The sequence below is a fragment of the Hyaena hyaena genome, unplaced genomic scaffold, assembly GCF_003009895.1.
Source record: "Hyaena hyaena isolate Hyena2069 unplaced genomic scaffold, ASM300989v1 scaffold_106, whole genome shotgun sequence".
NCBI lineage: Eukaryota > Metazoa > Chordata > Mammalia > Carnivora > Hyaenidae > Hyaena > Hyaena hyaena.
Window position 1 is genome coordinate 3,645,322 of NW_024080738.1, and position 23,950 is coordinate 3,669,271.

The following is a 23,950-nucleotide window of genomic DNA, read 5'->3' on the forward strand; positions in this document are numbered from 1 at the left end:
ACAAGGGGCACAGTCCTTGGATTGGTGAGTTTTAAACAAGCCCCTCCTTTGCAACCAAAGTTCAGAGTAAATGGGGAAAAAGGGGTGGGGAGAGGGGACGTTTGGAATGCGTGAGAAATGCAGTCGGATCGGAATCGCGAGACTAGCCCCAAAAAATAAATTCTAGGGAATGTAGCCCCCCAGGCTCTCCCAAAGCCGCCGCCGTTCAGGTAGTTGTTGTTAGAAACGTTCCTGTTCTCTTCGCAGTAATTAGGCCAAGTACAAACTAAACCTACTTGTCAGCGTCGCATTTCTTTGCATGCCAAGAGAATTGATAAATACCCGGAGGGCGCACGAAACTAGGTTAGCTCCCGTTTCAGTCGCTGCTTGTTAAGTCAGATCTTGGGCTCTTCCTGCCCCCTTGTGTTTGTCCGGTTTCAGGAGTGTGTGGATTCCCCTGCTAAAGAGTTTCTAATAGCAACACCCCTCCCCAACCCCCGGTCTTGGAGGGGGTAAAAAAGGAAGAAAAGCCCTTATAGTTTAAAACCAACCATTTCCCGATTCGTTTCTTGAGCAGCCTTGCTTAGTTATCCCGATCAATATGTTTTATTTTAGATAATATTCTTTCCTGCTCAGTAACACAAGTCGGATTGTTACTTGAAATATAGACCTGCAACTATGGTCATCCTGACCTTTTCCGGTTTGAAGGTACTTTAGATTTGGGAAGAAAACAGCGTAAGAAACTGTCATGACATTTTAAACTTTAGCGTAAATTGAAGGTATAAAATGCATATGTGGGTACATTTCAGCAAGAAGTATCTATCTTATTAACAGCCTGAGTTTCTCCAGTCCCGAATTTTGATCCCTGCCCGGCATACTCACAGCTATTTTCCAGGCTACACCATTCGACCTCTCTACAGACTATAGCTGGGGTGTGTCAGATTCTGTTCCAGAAAGGCCACTGGGCAGTGTCTGTCCCTGGGAGTTAGACATGGAAAATTCTGAAATCTTTCAAAAGATTAATTTTGAAAGGTATTGATTAATTTAAAGGAGGTACTGATTAATTTAAAGGAACAAACATTTAGTTAATTAAACATTAATTGAACTTATTCCTTACTCTTAATGCTTTGCACTTTGGGGGGGCTTTTAACTCCCACTTACAAATGATGAATACATTTCACAATTTAGTATAAAATAAGCATCCGCAAACATAGAAGGGATGTGGCCGAAATTTTAAGCATATGAGAAAACCCCCATCCAAATTAATCAGTTTCCAATTTGCTTTATTCGCATTATTATTTTATAACTTCTTATAAAACTATTCATCATTGCAAACAGAACTCAAATTGCAGTGACAGAGGGACATTTTATTATGTCCTGCTCACAAATGGAAAGATGCCAAATGAAATAGAACATCAGTTTCAGAATATGGTTTTTTCTATATTATATTTCAAAGTTTGGTTCTTTCTATACTTTGATTGAAAAATTTCAAATGGAGACCCAGCCTATTCAGGCATTGTGACTCTGGGTATGTCCTGACCAGAACCAGACCCACAGCCTGACCCTTGATGCTTCTCAGTGGCTCCAGGCTTTTCCTTTCTTCCTTTTAAAGTCCAACTCTGTTTGACTTGCAAGCCACGATAAGATCAGCATTTGAAGTATGGTAGTATGCCTGAAGGGCAGAGTTCAATATTTTGTTTCATGGTAAGAAGAATAGAGGTCCACATGTATTTTTAAGTAGCCTCAGGAAATCAATAAACTATAATCTTTTTTTGACTTTTTAATTTAGCCTGCCTGGATTGGAGTGATGGAAAGATTCTTAGGAATTGCTTATTTTGGAGGAGGGTAAATGCCTCAGTTGTTGATTTTAAAAATCACATAGAAGGTAACACATACTGTTAGATGGTTAAGTATATTTTTCAGTGATGATCATTGAAAATAGCAAAATATTAAATTCTCAACTGAAAGCAAGTATTGTTGATGATGATAATCTCTCATTAGGATAAGTATCTCAGTGCTACAAGACTGCTACACTTAAATTAGCAAGGCAATATTATTTTATGACCAACAGTCTTAATATCATAAGGGATAACATGAGTTGGCAAACTTGCAATTCTTTAAATCTGAGTTTAATTATTCAGGTGTCACTTTCGTAAACCTTGTAACTCTCACTGTGCATCCTCTGGGCAAAGTATCCTTTAAAATAAAACTTTAAATTTGCTTAGCATGTGAAAAACACACTAAAATGCCTCCTTGAATCAACTTAAGCTAAAATTATTCACTGTTAAAACTCAAATGATCTCTGACCTAGGGTTAAGCACCAGAGAACTTATTTCCTAAAATGAAGAAGATTGTATAATGAATTCAAGATGCAAGAAAGATATTCAGGTGAACACTGAAGGCAGGTCTGGGACACTGGTGAAATTTACATCTGGTTAAATTTTGAATGTTCCACTGCCATTCCAGGGTTTAGTTCACTTTTTATTTTTATTTTTTTATTTTTTTTATGTTCCTCTACTGGCCTTGAAGACTCCAAAGGAAGATTGCTTCACGGACACCTGTAAAGTACTCACAGATGAATGTTTGAAACTGTATGCCAAGCATGTTTAATCATTCTCAATAGAACTTTATTCTTTGATAGCTTCAAAGCCATTGCTTGCCTGCAAACACCAAACTTGACTGATTGCAGAGCTATGCTGAAGGGGTCAACAGCCCTGGGCTGATTGACAGAGACCTGGTTTCCAGGCTTGGCTCTGACATCCACTATGTGACTTGCAACAATTTTCTCCCTTTTGCAACTATAGTCTCCATAACCGTAAACCAAAGGGCTCGTTCTTCTTGGACAAATTCCTTTTCGGCTCTCTTTTAGTTTTGGTGTTCGCTACCATGAGACCAAATTTATGGAAGGCCAAGTGACCTGCCATTTTGTTCTTCGTGTTACTTTTTAGTTGGCCACGCCCTACGTACCTACAATATTCTCCCTGAGACTGTGGGAATCAGTCAGAAATTGAAGACCTCTAATAACCTCGAAGACCACTTGCTGTGACTTCTGCATTTCATAGAGGAGGAAACAGAATCAAGGAGGTGCAGACCCAGGAGTGGAGGTGGACAGGAAGAGAGATTACCAACTCTGGCAAGGTCAGTGCCCATATCCTACCTTAAGCTCCAATTCAGCCTTTAAGGGTGATGTCAAATATTTACTCCCGCATGGAAACATTGTTCATCTACGCAATTTAGTATAAGCCATGCTTCTTTTGACTCTCTTATACCACCTTCTTCCCTCCGCACCATATGCCTTTGCTTGTATTTCTATTATGAGATCACCCTTACTGTATGCTGTGTTATAGTCATCAGTGTTCTTGGTGTGGCCTTCACTATTTGGAAAGCGTCTTGAGCCCACGCCTGCATTTGCTCATCCACCTCCATAAAGATCTTAATAAATATTTGTTCCATGAAATTAGATCACAATTTATCGTTTCCCAATCCGAGTCATTTGAAACAACTCAGCCGGACTTTGCAACAGCTTTGCACGGTAGCCAGGTATATTATTCCATTTTCTTAGGAGCAAGCAACAGAAACTGATGGGCTGAATTAAGCAAAAATGAAATGAAACGGTAGTGAATTGCTCCCATAATTTCTGGAAAGGCAGCAACATAAGTCTCCGAAAGGTGAACATGAACCAAAACCCAAAGCTTCTGCTCGGCAGTGGTCTGGTGGGGACAGCACTGAGCCCCTGCTGGATGCTGGAGCCTCCAGGTGACACTCACACCGTGGCCAACACAACGTTTGGGTTACCAGCCCTGAAAGCCTCCGCTGTTTTTGGACTCAGATGTCACTGCAGCCAATGACTGATGATTTTTCTCTCTCTGTCACTGTAAAATCAAAGGTCCAGGCAGGACTGGATTATCCAAGCTTACGTCATGGGCCCACTCCTGAGCTGCCAGAGGCATGGGGGGAGGGTCTATGTGGCCTTTTTGGCCTCCTGACTTTGAGTGGCTTCCCTTACTACCAACATGGGGGTTCCGTGGGAATTTCTCACCTCGAAGAAAGAAGTCCGCATCCCAGGGAGCCGAATACAGCCTGCTCATCATAACAGGTTAAATAGGAATATTACCATTTCCTGTTTGAAAAAACAGAGACATAGCAGGGTTCTGTGAATGTTTTTTCCAGGTTCATACAATTATTGACAAAACCAGAGTGAAATAAATTAGATGAAATAAATTAAAAGAATAAGTAGTCTCCTCTAGCCTGCTTTTTCTTTTACATTCTGATATATGCCATTTTTACTGGAAAACATTTTTTTAATGTTTAATTTATGTTGAAAGAGAGAGAGAGCACACAAGCAGGGGAGGGACAGAGAGAGAGACAGAGAGAGAATCCCAAGCAGGATGCTGTCAGCGCAGAGCCCGACATGGGGCTCAAACTGACGAACCATGAAATCCGGAATCAGATGCTTAACCTACTGAGCCAGGTGCCCTGCCATTTTTTTTTTTTTTTTTTTTTTTACTTTTGAAGATATTTGGCAAAATCCCTTTTTTCTTACTCAGAGAAAGGGTTATTGAATACTACAGAGTGGGGGACATGGTCCATGACAGCCTTTGGTAATGGGGATCCCTGGATGTACACACTTGGGAACCTACTCAAGCCACACAATTGTGAAAATCTTTCTTGTTAAAGAAAGTCATACATGGAGAAGAGGAGGGAGGCCGGCTCACTGTGGCCGCAGGGCTCTGCGCTGAGCCAGCACTAGGAACTCATTGTGGCCAGAGGCTCAGCCCAAAGCCCCTGCTTGGCATCCTTTGAAACAGTTTTCCCAAAGATGTGGCTTGTTCCTTGTTAACACTTTTTGAGCCAATGATCCTGGGGCATGAATATCCGTAGATTTTCCACTTGTAAGTTTTCAAATAAAACTCAGAATGAAATGGAATTTAAACACCATTTAAACAAGAGACTGCTACTCAGCTGAATCAACAAGAACTGAACAAAGAACACATGAGGGGGAAAAGCTCTTCTCTTATTGGGATTTAAATTAAAAAATAACTTTATGAGATGACTTCTGTGTGTTTCTTACAGCAATCCCATGTTTTGACTCTTAATAATAGGGCTCCATGGAAATAGTCACCGTGTCCTTGGCATACACAATGGGAGATTTAACAAAAGGCCCTTGGAAACAGAGTACCCTCTCCTGTGTACGTCTCCTATGAATTAAGTTCTGTAAGACAGAGTTGTCTAAGGGATAAATTTAAATTAAAAAAAAAGGTCTAAGTTTAAGGTGAGGTGTACAGAGCACACAGTTCTTAAGGGGGGAAAATCTTTAACAACTTTAAAACAGCTTTAAACTAGAATTACAAAGTCGTAACTTACAATCACAGATTGGTTTTCGGGAATTCGTCTTTAGGATGAATCCGTTTTTGAGAATGATTTCATTGAGAAGCTGCTTAAAATTTTCCAAAAATGATCCCTTGTAATTTTTATTTATGAATCAATGTCCAGACCCCAATTTTCAGCACATTTGTAGCCTTGACTGGAAAGATGCCAGCCTTGCTCTGGCCAGTACAATGCCGAGGATCTCAAGCGGGGTTCCCGAATCGCTCCCTCGAGGGCAAGTCCCATTATCTTTTGGCAGGTTCCCCAAATTCCAGTTTCCCACCCCCTACCTTCCTGACTAGCATTTAACTTTCACCATCTAGATTAGATGGTCATTTGGTTGCCATAGAAATCCTCCAATGACAGAAAGCTCACTGCTCTGGGTGGAAGTCACGTTTATCCCTGAAAAGCTGTAATTATTAGAAAGCCCATCCTGCGGTAGAGTTGAACCTGCCTTCTTGTGATTTCCATCTGTTCTCTTTTCAGGCATGAAGTGGATTCTATCTACTCCTTCTTCCACATGACAGCTCTTCAGGTATTTGAGGTCAACAATCATATCCCCATATCATGTTATCTTTTCTCCAGACTAAATAGTGCTGCTTCGCTCAACTGTGCCTTATGACACGTTCCCCAAGCCCCTTGACATTTTGTTTGCTGTTTTTCAGTGTCTCTTTTAAAAGGTGGCATCAAGACCACAATAGCTTTCTTGGGACGGCACAACTGATAAGTAACTGGGCTGGGATTTAAACTTGGGTAGGGTAGATCCAGTGATTGGGTTCTTCTATACTAGACAATCCTGTCTCTCAACACTGTGCCTCAATTATTTGTGGCTTAGGGAATATTTTAAAGTAAAATAAGCCACATTGTCTTCCTAAACATATTCTGAAACAGTAGAAGGAAATTAACTGGAAAGATCCCCAGCTCCGTTTGTACCTTTTAAACTCCCAAGAAAACAAACAACAATGACAAAAATTAAAAAAGAAAAAGGAAGAAGAGGAATGCTAAATTATGAAGGATGTATACACTGTTATCACATTTATTACAAAGGAATTAGTTTATAAATTAGTATATTAGTTTCCTAGTGAATGGATGATATATTTTCTTAATGTTTTATTGATTTCAGAGAGAGAGAGAGACAGAGAGGCAGCATGAGCAGGGGAGGGTCAGAGAGAGAGGGAGACACAGAATCTGAAACAGGCTCCAGGCTCTGAGCTGGCTGTCAGCACAGAGCCCGACGCAGGGCTCAAACTCACAGACCATGAGATCATGACCTGAGCCGAAGTCGGATGCTTAACCGACTGAGCCACCCAGGCATCCCAATATTTTTATTCCTTTGAGGTAGTCATTGCAATTTCAAAAATTTATCTTAGGAACTAATTCAAAGTTGAAATAAACTCCATACAAATAAAGATGTTTATGGTAATATATTGATTTTAAAAAAGTCATAAAGCAAAACTAAATTTCTAAAAGAAAATGGAAAGATGAAGGAAAATCTAGGATATTGATTTATTACATTGGTATGCATATTTTAAAAATGTTAATTATGAGGTAGCAACATGGAAAATGTATAATATTAAATATGTATACTATGATCCCAATGTACAAAAGTAGTACACTTTTGAACTAAATTTGTACAATAATTCAACATACTTAGCCTTGAGTGCTTAAGATAAATATTGATCATGCTACAAATTGTAATTCTTCCTCTCCCTCTCTTAGTACATTGTCTTGTACACTAATAGCAATTATTATAATAAAAGTAGCATATACCTTATGCTTTATCTATGTGCTAGATGGTAAACATTGTTGCCAGAAATGTATACATTTTCTTGCTATTATATCAGGTGGGCTACTTCAACCACCTTTATAAGCTTTTGCTTTTTAGGACAGTGAATAACTTGTAATTGAAGATACAAAATAAAATGTGGGCAGGTGCTGCTTCATAACCAATATTCATGATCATATATCTTTATTCAGTAAATATATGTATATGTGAATAAAAGCTTTTCAATACAAAGTATATTAAAGTAATGTTACTTATTGAGCTTAAAATCAGAATATCATTTGTGCGGCTGACCAACTTCTACGTAGAATAATACTGGAAATGATTTGTAAGCTGCTGATTCAGTTATTCAGTGATTTCTGAAGTTCAATACAAAAACATCTCTCTTCTCTTCCTAGCTTTACACCTACTTATTGTGTGTGCGACCTTACAGATGTTGCTTAAATTTCTGTTCTCTATGTTCTCTGATTATTTTTTAAACTTATTTTTCATTGAACAAGATACATCATTATAGCCTTATGGTAAGGATCAATATACTTATGTTGCATTTAAAAAGAGGTTTTTAAGTATTATACCAATATCCACGATGTTGAGTAAAAATCTCAATCTTATTCTAAAGAATTTATATTCAGGTTGAATTAGTCAATGACTTAACCTAACTAAATGTGTAAATGTATTGTGTGCTATTTAATCTTTATATATATATATATATATATATATATAAAATTGCATAATTAGATTCTTTATTGAAAATTTTGAACTCTTATTCAACTTGGCTGTGTCAAGATACATTATCACCCACATCTTGTATGCACAAAAAGTTACCAAATGGATGCAAGACAGAATGTAAGACTTAGAATTAACTGAGAAGTCACTTTACACAATGTTAGGTAAATGCTGTCTTTTTATACATGAGGTAATTCTACTGAGTTATAGGCTATAGGTCTGTCCATACCTATCACCTTGACTTCATTAACTCCATGTCCCAAACAAACAAAAAAACAACAACCAAAAAAACCCACCAGGAAACCAATTTAGATGAATATGTTTATTTACAAGTGCTGTTATTATTATTCATAGTATTTTGGGTTGCTAGGGCTGGATGATGGGGAGGCTGCAGGAATAAGGAGAAAAAAGGAAAGGATAGAGCATTTGGAAATAAGAATGTGTTCATAACAAGTAATTTGAGGAAATAAGTTTTGAGTGCTTAGTATGTGCAAGGCCAAGGAGCTGAGATTTGAATGGCTACAGGAAGATCATTTCTTATTAATGAAAATATCCTTTATACACAACAAAATGTGTCCATCTCACTTTAAATGAATGAGTGTATTTTGACTTTAATACTAAATTCAATATATTTAAAAAACGAACAACTTGAAACAAATTTTTCTAATTGTTAGTGTTGCTCTCGTTTGTTTTGTAAAAATGTAATCACATTCTATTCCTACTTGGAAGAATATTCAAGTTTCTCACCTTGCTTGTTTTTTTAAGAAAGCTCAGACGACTGGAAGAACAAGAAAAGTGACCTCTGCTGAAGCAATTTCTGGATTTCCTTAGAGTTTTCAGATTCATGTTGCTTTGAACTCAATGCACCTACCGTTTTCCGTAACTTATACACCATTCTTATCTTTGGCATTGATTTCTTGGAAGAAAAAAATAGCTTTTTTACTTTGCTTTCAATTAGATTCTTTGAGTTTTCTGACTTAGTGCGTCAAAATCAATATGTAGTATTAATAAGATCAGCAGCTATTTTTTTATATGCCTATTGCTCATAATTTTGAGCTTAGAGATGGTGATTAAAACCTTGTCCTGACCTTTAAGGTTTTGATCATCAAATTGGATAGACCGGATCAGGATGATTAGAAGGAACTAAGACACTGGGAGGGAACTAAGAATAATATATAACTGGGGCGCCTGGGTGGCTCAGTCGGTTTAGCGTCCGATTTGGGCTCAGGTCATGATCTCACGGTTCGCGGGTTCGAGCCCTGCATTGGGCTCTGTTCTGGCAGCTAGCTCAGAGCCTGGAGCCTGCTTCAGATTCTGTATCTCCTTCTCTCTCTGACCCTCCCCTGCTCATGCAGTCTCTCTCTCTTAGAAATAAATAAAATATTTTTAAAAATTTTAAAAATTAAAAAAAGAATAATATGTAATTGAATAATGAATCTGCAAAGTGGATTAATGACTGGGTTCAGGGGGGAAAAAGGTACTTCAGGTACTTGAAGTAAGGAATGGAAGGGTTTAATAAAGGATGTGGGCTTGAGTTGGAAATCAAAGGATGAGTTTGGATAACTGAAGAAAGAGAGGAGTGCCTATTGGCCAAGGGAACATATGAGGAAAAGCTCAGAGGTTTGGCTAAACCTGCACCTTAGTAGTAGATAGTCATGGTGAAAAGAGGCCATTTATTGGTATAAGGAAAAGTATTGATGAATCGGCTGTGGTTGCTCAGGTTAGAGATTCACTAAAACACAAACGACAAAGTATTACGATATAAAAACAAAAGTAAAAGTAGCTGCTGGAGGTTTGGAATATGATGGACAATTAAAATAGTATTTTAGGAAGATTAATCTGGCAGCTAGCTCTCCTCTCTGCAGGGTGAACAAAGAATGTAGTACTTAAGACATCATTGCAGTGGAATGATGCCACTGCGGAAATAAGGAGAAAAAAGAAGTCTAGCATGGTTGGAAGTAAAAATATGACCATAGCAGACAATTTAAGGAAATAATCACTGAATGTTTACTGTATGCAAGGGACTATGCTAAGAACAGACAGGTGCATAGAGAAAAAAAAAAAGAGAAGAATTAAAGACAGTCGTGTGATTTATAACTGGAAGAGCGGAAAACGGATTTCACAAGGAACGAAGAGGAGCTGTTATGTCTCTGGCACGTGAGAAGACTTTAATGGGCCCAAAGAACTGAAACCCAATCCAATCCAAGTAAGAGATTTTGCCCCCAAGTTTTTTTCCAAAAAAAGCAGGCTTTAACATACATGTGCCTGCATCTACCATACTACTACATCTACCATCAAAGGAAGGGAGGCTATAATTATATACACAAGGGTGGTAAGTTTCTTTGATCTATTCTTGGTGTAAGACTGTTATGTTCTAAGATATTCGTAATGGGCTCTGCTTATGGAGAGCAGTTGTAATGTCTCACACTCCAGCGAGTACTTTTCTACTCGCCTTTTTCACTTATATTTGGACTTTGAAATAATAGAATTACAATATTTTAAATATGTACTTTGCAATTTAAATTCTATTACCTTCTTTTCATGATGCAGCCAAACTAATATTTTTTATACTCAACTCTCTGAAACTATATTCTTTAAAAAATTTTTTTTAAACATTTATTTATTTTTGAGAGACAGAGACAGAATGTGAGTGGGGGAGAGGTAGAGATAGAGAGAGGGAGACACAGAATCCAAAGCAGGCTCCAGGCTCTGAGCTGTCAGCACAGAGCCCGATGCGGGGCTCCAACTCACGGTCAGTGAGATCATGACCTGAGTTGAAGTCAGATGCTTAACTGACTGAGCCACTCAGGCGCCCCTGAAACTATATTCTGCATAAATCTTCTTTCTTTCTTTCTTTCTTTCTTTCTTTCTTTCTTTCTTTCTTTCTTTCTTTCTTTCTGCCAAATTAATATTTTGTGGCACATTCATATTTATTCCTCCTCATGCCTGAAGATTTCTATATGCTGTTATCTGTCTGGCTATGTATTTGACTACAGCTTTCCAGTGTGGGTGGATGGTTTTTATAAAAATATGCAGTTGAACTAGACGAGTCTTAACTCAAGAAAAATAAATATATATCTTTGGGTTTTGTGTTTTATCTAGAAACATATTGCTTTTATAGGTATGCTGATATAGGCATATGATATTGCAGAAAATTATCTTTTATTGCCTTAGGCCATAATGGAATATCTGAGTTTAGCTGCTTACCATCTCTGCTCCCCAGAGCATGTGGGTCACGGTACTTGCAGTATGATTTTTTCCAGACAGACTACTGTGGTTGTTTAAAAATAATATCTTAGATGCTGATTCTACTGGGCTGGCCCCTGACTATAGAAGAGGTATTAAAAGGATAATAGGATTACATATCCATATATATAAAATATAAAAACATACATATCATATGTAATAGAAATATTAAAAGTTTACAAAGCATTCCCCATTTTGAGAGAGTATTATTATGATGCCATCTGGGAGTGGATATAACTGAAAGTACTGGCGGATTACAACTATAAATATCAACATATTTCACAAGTGTTCCGGATAATATTAGATGGGGAAAACCAGGCTATTAAAAGGACTAATTGATGCCTCCAAATGAAGGTAGATTCTAAATGTGGTTTCTTTCTTGGAATATTCCAATTCCGTTTCTAATATCACTGCAATGACATACTTGATTTTAATAATGTTAGAAAAAATCACAACAGTTTTATGAGACGTGGTGGCTCTGATTTATAGAAGTTCTGAAGAGCTAGCAATAAAAATCAGGCAACCTGAGGGAGGTGTATAAAATACAATAGTCTCCTTGTTGATGGATTCATCCTCAACAGAGTCATGCATTCATTACGTGTATAATGTGGAAGACGGGACAAGGATTCCGAGCTCCGTGCTTGCCTTTCCATAAGGCAACTTGAATTATGGGGAGTGCCCAGGGCATAATGACTTCATGAGGTGCTGAACCCACCACAGTGCAGCTTTTCTTGGGTTGGAGAATGGTAATCCCAGCCCGTCACAGAAATATAGAGACACTGAGTGTAACAGGATGACTTGTCATTATCCAAACAATCGGTGGGGCAGCACTTTCTCCCCTTATTTAAGCCTGAGGGGCTTAGTTGGCTGAGCCTCTGACTTCTGCTCAGGTCATGATCCCATGGTTCGTGAGTTCGAGCCCCGTGTTGGGCTCTGTGCTGACAGCTCAGAGCCTGGGGCCTGCTTCAGATTCTGTGTCTCCCTCTCTTTCTTTTCTCCTTTGCTGCTTGTGCACGCGCTCTCTTTCAAAAATAACCAAACATTTAAAAATTAATTAAAAAAGATGGTATGGTAGGACAAAATATTAGGGTTGAAGCAGACAGCATCTGGTTCGTACTCAGTGAAGGTTTGTTGAATGGATATTGCATAAATGTTCTAGAGGCTTCAATCATGAAGATAAAACAAAAACCCAGGAAGCTCAGCATTTAATGGGGGGAAGGACAGTCTGAGAGTGACAAAATAATGAGTAAATATCCTAACAGAGCTGTGTCCTGGATACAATAGATGGACAGAGGGAAACTTCATCCCTGCCTGTGGGAGAGCAGGGGGGAAGCTTTCAAAGGGAAGATGGATGGGGCGCCTGGGTGGCTTAGTCGGTTAAGCGTCCGACTTTCGCTTAGGTCATGATCTCGCGGTTCGTGGGTTCGAGCCCCGCGTCGGGCTCTGTGCTGACTGCCAGCTCAGAGCCTGGAGCCTGTTTCAGAGTCTGTGACTCCCTCTCTCTCTGATCCTCCCCTGCTCACGCTGTCTCTCTCTCTCTCTCTCCTAGAAATAAATAAAACATTAAAAAAAATTTAAAAAAAAAAAAACAAAAAAAAAAAAACGAAGGGAAGATGGAAGCTCAGTGGAGTCCTAAGGAAGGGATTCGAGCATGTCCATCAAGTAGAGGAGTTGGGGGAGAAGGGCGGGGGTGGGTGGGAATCTCATCACTGAACTTGATGCCCTCATGACTGATTCTGTTACTTGTGGCTGAAGTTCAGTTTGGCACGTGCCCTGCTGAGTCACTAATTGCAGAAATACCTTCAACCTGTTCTCAGTTTCCACTTGGATACGATTGGTGCGCTCTGTCCCTCTTTTGCCTTCGCTGATGTTTTGCTTTAAGCTTTGTGTGCCATGCTCTGATTTCCTGCTGAACCCTGCTCCTGTCCTGCTGCTTGATCGACTGCTCTCAGTCCTATTTTTGACAATGGATATCGTTTTTACTTTTCCTAGTTTTAAGAAAAAGAGAACACGGTAATTGTCACTGCCAGAAAACCCCATGGTGACAGGTGCCTTCTGACTCGAGAAAACACAATAATATTTAGGGGAAAACGTGTTACATTGACTTGGATGCATCTATCTGTGCCTTCAAAACAAGTAACGGGTACCTATTTCCGTACATGGAAAGAGCAAATTGTTGAGATAATTATTACTGGAGAGTCAACTGTGAATTCTTTCTTTTAGAGCCCCTTTTCTTTACCTCGCTATTTGGAATATCACTTAAAAACATCTGATGAGTGTGGCGCCTGGGTGGCTCAGTCGGTTAAGCATTCGACGCTTGATTTCAGCCCAGGTCATGATCTCACGGTTCGCGAGTTTGAGCCCTGCATCAGGCTCTGTGCTGACAGTGCAGAGCCTGCTTGGGATTCTCTCTCTCCCTTCTCTCTCTCTGCCCCTCCCCCGCTTACTTTCTCTCTCAAAATAAATGAATAAAAACATTTAAAAAACCATCTGATGAGTGACTCTTCTTTGCCACACATTGTTCTGTGTAAAAAGATAAAAGTTATTTAATTGACCCTCCCCCTGGTTTCTCAACCAAGGGTGATTTCTGCCCCCGGGGAAATGTATTTATATATTTATATTCACATCTACATACATTTGACAGATGTAGCGTGGGGGTGGGGAGAGAACTCCGGAAGATATTGGAAGTAGAGCTTTGACTTCATTAAAACCGAAGAGCTGGGGATATTCAGGAAATGAGCCATATCAGCAGCTGGTGGGTAGGAGTCAGTACAGCCATCACCAAGGAGACAGAGGACAGAGTGGCTGGCACTCAGTATTCCTTCAGGTTAGGGGGTGGTTGTCCTTTATAGGGGAGAAGTTACTGTCACTATAATTCCACTTTACCCTAGAGGCTGGCATAGCAGTAGCCCCACTTACAATTCTATGCTTTTCGCCAACACTTTCTTTTTTTCCGCCAACCCTTTCCCTGTATTTCTAAACAAAACAAATTTGGATTTCCAAGTGGCACTTGTAGTGTGGACCTTGTTATTTCTTTTTTATGGCAGTAACGGCCTCGTTGTTGTGCAGTATTGACTCCTATGGCAATTTTGTCAAGGTTACTGAATCTCTCCCTGTAAAATACGCATCTGCACATTCACACAGAACTTTCCTTGAGGTTTCAGGGAGTTCATGGATACGACCTTCCCACCCCTCAAGCTCATCCATGGAGGCAGAGAGTTCATGGATCTTAGATTTAGAGCACTCGCTTTATAGAAACTAAAAGAAAGGCACACAGAAGGCTAAAGACTGAAATCTCAGCCCAGGAGTTAAAATGGAATGGAGCCTGGAAACGGAAAGAAGTGATAGCGAGAGGCAGTAAGAGAGTCCTCAGATTTAATCCCTCTGCGGAATCATAAAATTCATCCCATACTGCCTTGTTTTTTTTCTGATTATGAACATTTTGAATTTTAAAACTACTAAACTACAGGGGCGCCTGGGTGGCTTAGTCGGTTAAGCGTCCGACTTTCGCTTAGGTCATGATCTCGCGGTTCGTGGGTTCGAGCCCCGCATCGGGATCTGTGCTGACTGCCAGCTCAGAGCCTGGAGCCTATTTCAGAGTCTGTATCTCCCTCTCTCTCTGACCCTCTCCTGCTCACGCTGTCTCTCTCTCTCTCTTCTAGAAATTATATATATATATATATATATATATATATAAAAGAAAACTACTAAACTACAGTGGGCCGAGACTGGAACCTCCCGACTAAGTGACCTTTGACTCGTCATAAGGGTACTCAGGATGAAGTCTGCCTGCCGTGTCACCCGGGCTTCAGCTTCCGTGTGGCTTCAGCTTCAGATACAGATGCTGAAATGGAAACGAGAAATAGAAAATATGGTGTGGAAATAGCATGAGCTTCCCCCAAAGGGAGTATGCTGGGTTTTTTTGCCCAGCTTGTGTTAACTTTGGTGTTTTCGTTGATTTACTTTATGAGCACAGGCAAATGACTTCACTTCAGATCTGTTGTCTTTCCCACAAAATGGGAAAACCTTCCCTTTACATCACCCAGTGGCTGGCACCGTGTGCTTGTGTTTGATTCTCCAGGGTTTGAAGGCTCTACGATTTCTGGCATGACTGTGGGCAAAATACCACTTGTACATATTTGACATAATTCACTCTGAGGCAGATTTTATATGCAAACACCAAAATGACACACCATCAAGTTTGAACTTGTAGAGTGTTTGTCTCTTTCTACCTTAGTTAGGCTAAAGAAAAGCAATGGTGACAGTTTGAAAAGCAGATACATGTTTCTAGAGGCAGGCAAAATGCAGAGGTATCACACGTTGTGTGGCATGCCGTAAACACTTATTGATTAACTGTGAGGTCGCAGCCACTGGTCTACGTCACAAAACAAGTCCTTGGGTCCAGGCCCCCATCTGAGTTTGTGTCATTCATTCACTCAGGCTCTGAGCTTATGTTGCTGAATTAAAATAAAACCAAGCCAAAGGAGACAAAGCAAAGCAAAAGGTCGCTGCCACAGGAGATCTTACAACTTTGTCCAAAACAGGTGATCAGGAAGAAAGCTGGGGCGCCTGGCTGGCTCAGTCAGTTTAGCTGCTGACTCTTGATTTTGGCTCAGGTCATGATCTCATGGTTCCTGAGGTCCTGAGCTCGAGCCCCGCATCAGGCTGTGCAGATATCTATCTGCACACTCTATCTATTTATCTGCACGGTCACAGTGCAGATACTCTGTCTCTCTCTCTCTGCTTCTCCCCCACCACATGAGCAAGTGGACGCCTTCTCAAAAACAAATAAATGTTAAAAAAAAGAAGAGCACTTGCAAACTAAAAGAAATGCAAGATGCCTCCAGCAGTATCATGTTCATGACTTTACTGAAAGTTCTCTCATTTGTTGTATGAAAACGCAATGGGATTTGAAGAGGTAATAACAGACGCCAGAATCCAAGAATACCAAGAAAAAACATTTGTTTTTGCATTCGGGTTTCTTGATGCGATGACTCAGATTGGATAGGAACGATAGGAATGGCTAGCTGCCGCTTTGGGACCTGGCTGCAATACGGGTGGGGGGTTTGTGTGCAGGGACCGGCCTGCACCAGTGGTCAGAGGGAGGAACACGAGAACAAGATGGAGGGATGCGATGGAAGATTTTAATATTTCAGGGGAGACATTGCAAGTGAGCCAATCAGGGGAGAGTACAGAGAATGGAAAGATATCAGGAAAAGGCATTTTTGTGAAGTGATGTGAGGAAAATGGGGCAGTTGATTATTGTGCAATTTGAAGACCAGGAAAGTTAGCAGTTACTCTGCTTTCCAGTTTTGGTTTCTGGAAACATGGCGGCACTCCTTTCCTCTGCAGGAAAATGGGAGCGTGGAAACGAAGAGTGGCAAGGAAGGGAAGGTGTTCCTCTTCATTGAGCACTGCTCAGTCAATTGTCGTGATTCTAAGTTTCACATGTCAAAGGCTCATTTGCTCATTTCAAAACTTGTTCTTTCATAGAGGGCATTAGGGGCTTGTGGGTAGAAAAGAACTTTGATGTTTCGCTGCATAACTTATAAATCTCCTAAATTCCTAAATTCCTCATAATATTGATCTCTCAGGTGATTGTGAGAATTAAGGGAAAGAGTATGATACCTGAGATGGACTTCATCCGTGTATTATATAGTTAAAACCCTTGCTGCCATTCTGGCATTATATGTAAAGTTGTGTGTGTGTCTGTGTGTGTGTGTGCGCATGTACATACATTTCATGGCTTTAAACGCCCTAACAGAGGATTTTTTGGTCCGTGTGTGCCAAGAAAGTGCATGGCACATAATAGATGCTCAATAAATGATTGCTGATTAAACAATTGTTGTTTTATTAACAAAACCTTTAATTGTTAATTAACAAATCCTTTAACTCATAATGTCCTGAATTAATACAAAGAAGAAAGAAAAAGCAAAACCAAACTCCATTAGAATTGTCAGTGAGAAAGACCAATATAAACCCATCACCACCCAGAGCAGCTGAATCTTAATATTTGGCTGAAGCTAAAACAGCGTCGCTAACAGATTAGTTCTGAAAAACAGAGTCTCTTCCTATACATGTTGTCCAAATGTTACACAGATTGTAAGAGTTTCGGCATCTCTCAGATAGAGAATAGAAGATGAGAACAGAAATACATGTATGTGCGCACAGCACATAAGGGGGATTTGATGCACAGGAAAAACTGCCACTGCCCACGGGTGTGGGGGTCGCATGGGGTGAAGAGATCAGTTACAGCCTGTTCCTCCATTCTGTCTTGGACAAAGCACGCACTTGGCAAGCAGAGCAAGAATTTCTCAGAAATGTGTTCTACTTAGGAGATTGGAGGTGTCTGGCATCTTTTCAAAAGCTAAGCAGAAGCCCACCCACCTCCTCCTGACCCCACCTCTACCATCTACACACACTGCCGATGGGAGCACCCAAAGGATCTTAACACCGTCTCTGTGTCCTGTGAAAACACCTATGATCTGAACTTCTTGGGAAGAAGGAAGAAAGAACTGTGCAGGGTAAAGAAAGTACTCTCAGGGTAAGTCTCATGGGAGCTAAGCTTTTGAATTGAGGAGAATGACACAAGAGTCCTGCAGATCATAAAGGCAGAAGACAAGTTTCTCTTGTCCTTCTTGTTCATCTTTCTGTTCCTAAACCTCAGGTTGCGTCAGACACACGGTGCTCAGAATTTTGTGGGCGAATACATTTCGCCCTATGGTCCCAACCCCTTTGAGTGAGGATAGGCGTGGGGGGTGCATCACTTTCATGTTTCTCCTGGAAGCAAATGATGAAAAGCACTGTCACATGCCCTAGAGCCTTCCAAAGAGACAAGCTACGTAGGAATGTTAGAATTTAAACCTAACATTAATGTTTACAACGGAAAAAATGAATTTTCTGTATGTTCTCTTCGGGAGAAAAACTTCCCACCCGTTTTTAATGTGAAGACAAAATGGGTTCGGTTTTTACTTCCAGAGAGGAAAAGGTTAAATTTTGCCCCCGGCTGAACTTTTCCCGTGTTAGCTTTCTTTTGAATCTCAACTCTAATAAGAGTTACCTGCCTATGACCAGCTGGGGACTTGTCCAGATCTTCAGTTCAATGACTCATACAAACTCATGGTGAGAAGAGGATTTGGAGCTGTTTTGTATTTAGCCCCCTCTCTTTGCAAAGCATGGTTGGCAGATAAAATAGAGTATTTAAAAAAAAAGGACAGTGGAAACTTCTGGCCCTGTTCTCTTCTTCCAGAGAGAATAGAATGAAAAATACTCCATGCCTGTTTATTTAAAGCATATTTTCAGAGTGCTTACAGAGGAGGTCAAAACACGAGAGCTATTTTATTTTTTTCATTTTTATTTTTGTTCTCTAATCTATCTGCGGACAAAGAGCAGAGCATAGGATAAGATAGCAAGAGTTTCCAAATTTGCAGTCTAGATGAATCAAGATTTAAACAAAAGAGGGCGATTAATACACTTGTTAGGGCACAGATTTTCCATTCTCTACCCCCATCCTCACCTGTTTCTTATAAAGGTAGTAAAACATGATTAAACTTCAATCTCATTATCATCATTAAAGTTCAAAGTAACTGCAGACAGAAATTTGGGAACATGAGAGTCTGGATCTTTGTATCATCCCTTTCTTCTTTAATGTATGTGCCACGTAGCCAAAAAAAATCAACTTTTAACCTCAAGTGCCAGCTTATGTTTTTATTTTTTTTTTAATGTTTATTTTTGAGAGAGAGATACACACAGCACAAACAGGGGAAAGGTAGAGACAGAAAGAGACACATACACAGAATCTGAAGCAGGTTCCAGGTTCTGAGCTATCAGCACAGAGCCTGACGTGGGGCTTGAACTCATGAACCGTGAGATCATGACCTGAGCCGAAGTAGGATACTTAACAGACTAAGCCACCCAAGTGCACCTCAAGTTTCAATTTAAATTCTAGGTCTGTGTGTGTACCAAATAGCTTCGGAAAATAAATATATATACATATAGATCTATCTATCCAATATATACATATATATCTTTTTTTCTTCTGAGTTACCAGGAACCAACAAATGAGTGTATGATGACAGTGGTTTGGGGTGTTTTATATTCTTATAAGTTGCCTTTCTTGTTTCCAACATAATCTGCTTTTATATTTAGATATTCATATCTATTTCTGTATTCTTCACTTTATTGTAGCATTATCATCCATGTATGTCAAGGGCAACATTATGGTGATTTCTTAATGTCTTAACAAATACTAAAAATTACGTAAAATACTCAATTTTAAAAAATAAATATTCTGTCCTTTTAGGCTTCTTTTTTATCTTTAGCTTACCTAGCCTGTCAAAAGCCTTTGGATCGAAGAGACTCTTAATACAGAGAACAAAGTGAGGGTTGCTGGGGGGATTGTGGGTGGGGGGATGGCTAAATGGATAAGGGGCATAAGGAGGACACTTGGGATGCGGACTGGGTGTTAGATGTAGGGGATGAATCACTGGAATCTACTCCTGATATCATTATTGCACTATATGCTAACTAACTGGAATGTAAATTATAAATAAATAAATAAATAAATAACAAAATAATAATAAATAGACAACATAAATAAAATGCCCCACAAGGCACCTGGGTGGCTCAGTCAGTTGAGAGTCCAACTTGGGCTCAGGTCATGATCTCACAGTTCATGGGTTTGAGCCCCGCGTCGGGCTCTGTGCTGACAGCCAGCTCAAAGCCTGGAGCCTGTTTCAGATTCTGTGTCTCCCCATCTCTCTGATCCTCCTCTGCTCATACTGTCTCTCTCTCCTCAGAAATAAATTTTAAAAAAATTAAAAAAATTAAAAAAATATAATGCCCCGCAACCCCCCCCTCCAAAAGCCTTTCCATCAAGCCAGTCATAGTGTGATGTCATATCCATACAGATTTGACCCTGATAGAAGCTTCAGGTTTAACATAGCTGTCAGCACAGAGGAAATCAGTAATGGATAGGTCTTGGGGCTGTAGAAATATATATATTGTAGGTCTCCTTCTAGTCCTTTAGTCTAAATTAAAGATCCTGAAGGGGCAGGGAGATTTCAGATTCAAATTTAGCAAGACCCAATATTGAATATTAGGGCCTTTTAAGCCCACAGCTTCAACGTCTTCAGTACCAGAATGGGAAATGGTTGTATAAGGAAGCATAAGCTTAAGCGTGTGGACTGGCCACGTATGGAAGGTATGTGTGTCTGCTAAGGGTTGGAGGAAGTAGAGCAGGGGTGTGGAGTGGAGAAGACGGTGGCAGGTAAAGGATTAGCATATGCTTAGGGCAGCAAGATTCATTATACTCTGCTGCTGCATGTTAGTGTGTGTAAGCCCATTGGAATGTAAGCTGCCATGGTGGGGCCTGGCTTCGTATCTGTGCTGGGTAAAGCCTGAAAGTTCTATAACGTGAATGCCAGCAGATGAGAGAAGCTGGAGAAATTAGGCACTAACGAGTCCATCTTCGAAGCAATCCAGGTTAGAACACGTGACCCAGGTGTGTGTGTCTGGATCATAGGAAAATGCCCTTCTTCCACTCATCTCTGGTTTTAATATTCTTCAACCCACTCCACACAATCAACTCATACATAAATTTATAGGTATTGTTGCTGTTTCAAGTGTGATGGAATAGAAAACTTGATAGTATGTGAAACAGAGAGATCTACGTTTGGCTCTATGTGTTTTTGTTACAGTGTAAACAGCATACCAGTTTCATGGAAATAGAAACTAAAAATCATGAAACAGCATGAGTGCCAGCTGGTAGAGGTTTTATCCTTACTACATCAGCCTGTGGCCCGTGAATCATGAAGACTCTTCTTATTTTGGAGGGGAGATGCTGATATTTGGACCCTTTGATGCTACGCACCACACCCAGGACACTACTATGAAAGCAGGTCTCTGCTTTATGGCAGAGATTTCCGATCGTCACCAATTCCATTGTCTCTTCTTGGCCAGGTATAAAAAGCACATGGTGCAGCTTCCCTTGAGGTTACGTTGGTGCTGTGTGATGGAGTATGGCCCTGGGAAGTGGGCGGAAGTGAGGTAATTTCCATCTCTGCTGCTCGGACCCCATGGGAGGAGACCCTCCTGACTTTCTCCCATGTGAGGAGGTGAAGAGATGAAAGCAGGCTCCACTACATTCCTCTGCCTGGAATACAATTGTTCAGACTGCATCTACCTGCTTTGCCAGGGGCTCCTGGGTGGCTCTTTCATCTAAGTGTCCACCTTCGGTTCAGGTCATAATCTCACAGCTCGTGGGTTCAAGCCCCACAACCAGCTTTGTGCTGACAGTTCAGAGCCTGGAACCTGCTTCAGATTCTGTGTCTCCCTCTCTCTCTCTACCTCTGTCCTGCTTGCACTCAAAAATAAAGAAGCATTAAAAAGCAAGCAAGCAAGCAAGCAAGCAAGCAAGCAAGCATTGGGTGTTGTATGTAAGCGATAAATCATGGGAATCTACCCCCTCAGCCAAGAGCACACTATCTACACTGTATCTTAGCCAACTTGACAATAAATTATACAGACTCCTGTGAAAAGTTGCTGAGATTTTGGGGCCTGTTAGCTTATTGTAGAGCTTAGCTTACCCTTGCTTGTTGGGGAGGGGGGGCATTTGACATTTACTGAGATACATCCTAAAGAAAAATCAACCAAGGAAGGGGAAGTTACACATTATTCTTTTGGATGAACTGGAAAACAAGATCTGAATTTTAAAACCAAACTCAAATACCCTCATGTTGCTGAGTGAATAATTTAGCACTGTACTACAAATTACCCCAGACTTGGTGGCTAAAAACAGTAAGCTTTTGCTGTTTCCAGTTTCTGGGGTTCAGGAATCTGGGAGTGGTTCAGCGGGGTAATTGTAGCTCAGGATCTCAAATGAGATTACAATCAAACGTCAGTCAGGGCTCTAGCTATCTGAACACCTCCTTGAGGCAGGAGGACCCAGTTGCAAAAGAGGCTCACTCGCATGGCTGTTGGCTGGAGGTCTGTTTCTCACTCATGGACATTTACAACATGGCTGCAAACGTCCCCCAGAGCAAGGGATCCCAGAGAGAAAGGCAGAAGCCACAGTGTCTTTTAGATTTACCCTTTGGAAGTGATTTACCACACATACTGCAATTCTGACTCTACCTTTCCTGTATTTGGTTATGTTTCCTAGGTTAAGGGCACTGTCCCCTACAAGGCTGCCCTGAACTTCAGACACCAGCTTGAAGCTCTGGGTTCTCAAGACCACCTACACTTCTGACCTACTGACTACCAGTTGTGGTTTGTACTATCCCCTCAGGTTCAGTATTTAGGATGACTCAGAACTCAGGAAGGTACTATATTTACCATTGTTCTAAAGATATAAATCAGAACCAGCCAAACAAAGAGTTGAAAGGCAAGGTCTAGAAAGATCTGGAGCACAAAACGCCCACATCTGCAGGATACATGGTGCTGACCATATTGCTGTGTATCACCCCCCCAGGGAGCTCACCCGGCTTCTGGGATGTCAAGGGTTTTTGTTAAGGTTTTGTTCCATAAATCTGATTGATTGAATCATCGACCACAGGATTAAGTTCAATGTCAGCTTTCTGTTTCCTTGAAGGAATTCTGACTGAGATCATGTGGTTCTAAAGTACCACTGCTCTAGTCCCAAGGTTGGATTTTCTGGTGTGGCTGGCCCTCATTGTGAAGCCTTCTAGGGATCTTTCAAGTCAGCTCATTAGCATAAACTCAGGGAACGCACTATGAAGGACAGACACGAGCCCTAACTTTTTTCAGGAACCAGGGATGAGGCCAGAAAAATTCTTTATTATACAATAGCATGCTTCTGCCATATTCTATTTCCATACAGACCATCCCTGATATAATTTGGGAGGGGGCCAGACAATGGCACAAACATTAAAGGTCAGGGATTATGAGGTGCCATCTCAAAAGGCTGCCCACTCCACCTGATATAAATAAAATCAAAATATTCATATATTATACTTGTATTTCTTACAAAATATTAGTGGAATTACTAAAGTACTTTTACATAGTAGGCAATCAACAAATATTTTTGGATGTGAATTGAAATGTAGCAAGTAAAAATGTAACTCTTTTCTTTTGGAAATATGAATTATGGCTAATTTAAAAGGATATTCATTGCACTTAGTTCACAGATAACAGTATTTAAGAAAGGGCTAATGGAAATATGAATTTGTATGGACTAAGTACATGCTTTTAATAATATTACATTGAATATAAATTAAGAAAAGAAGTTTTTGTAAGAAAGCTTTGTAATCTGTTCTTAGATAAATGAGGGATGACCAAAGATCAAATAAAAAAAACCGAGATCTTTTATTTGGCACCCATTTTAGATCAATAGGTCTGAGTCAAGGGAAATTCTTCTCCTTTGTGCGATCAATTTTCTTTCCTTTCTAATATGACATATAAATTAATTTTAAACATAATCTTTCCTCTTAATTACAAAGTAAAAGGATTTAAGGAAAGTGTAAGGACAACCAGAATTAATCTTTAACTAAAGTTAAAATATCAGTTATATGGCTCAATAATTCATGAACACAGTATATTTAAATGAATATGTTATCTCTATGCCTTTAATCATAAATTGAAACCAAATGACTTTGGATGGTATCCCACTTAGAAAATGTAAGTAGGTATATTCTATTTGAAGACTGAGTTATAGATTTAATTTATTTTATTCCCAAATCATATATGTTTTGGTTCTCTGAACTGAATCTTTTCCTCATTGAAGCTTAATGGTAGAAACCTTTAATTCTGTTGACTCTTCTTTTGATGAATGACCTTTGACAATGGCCTAAAGGACCAGAAGGCAGTGTGCTCTTTTATAAGAATTATTTC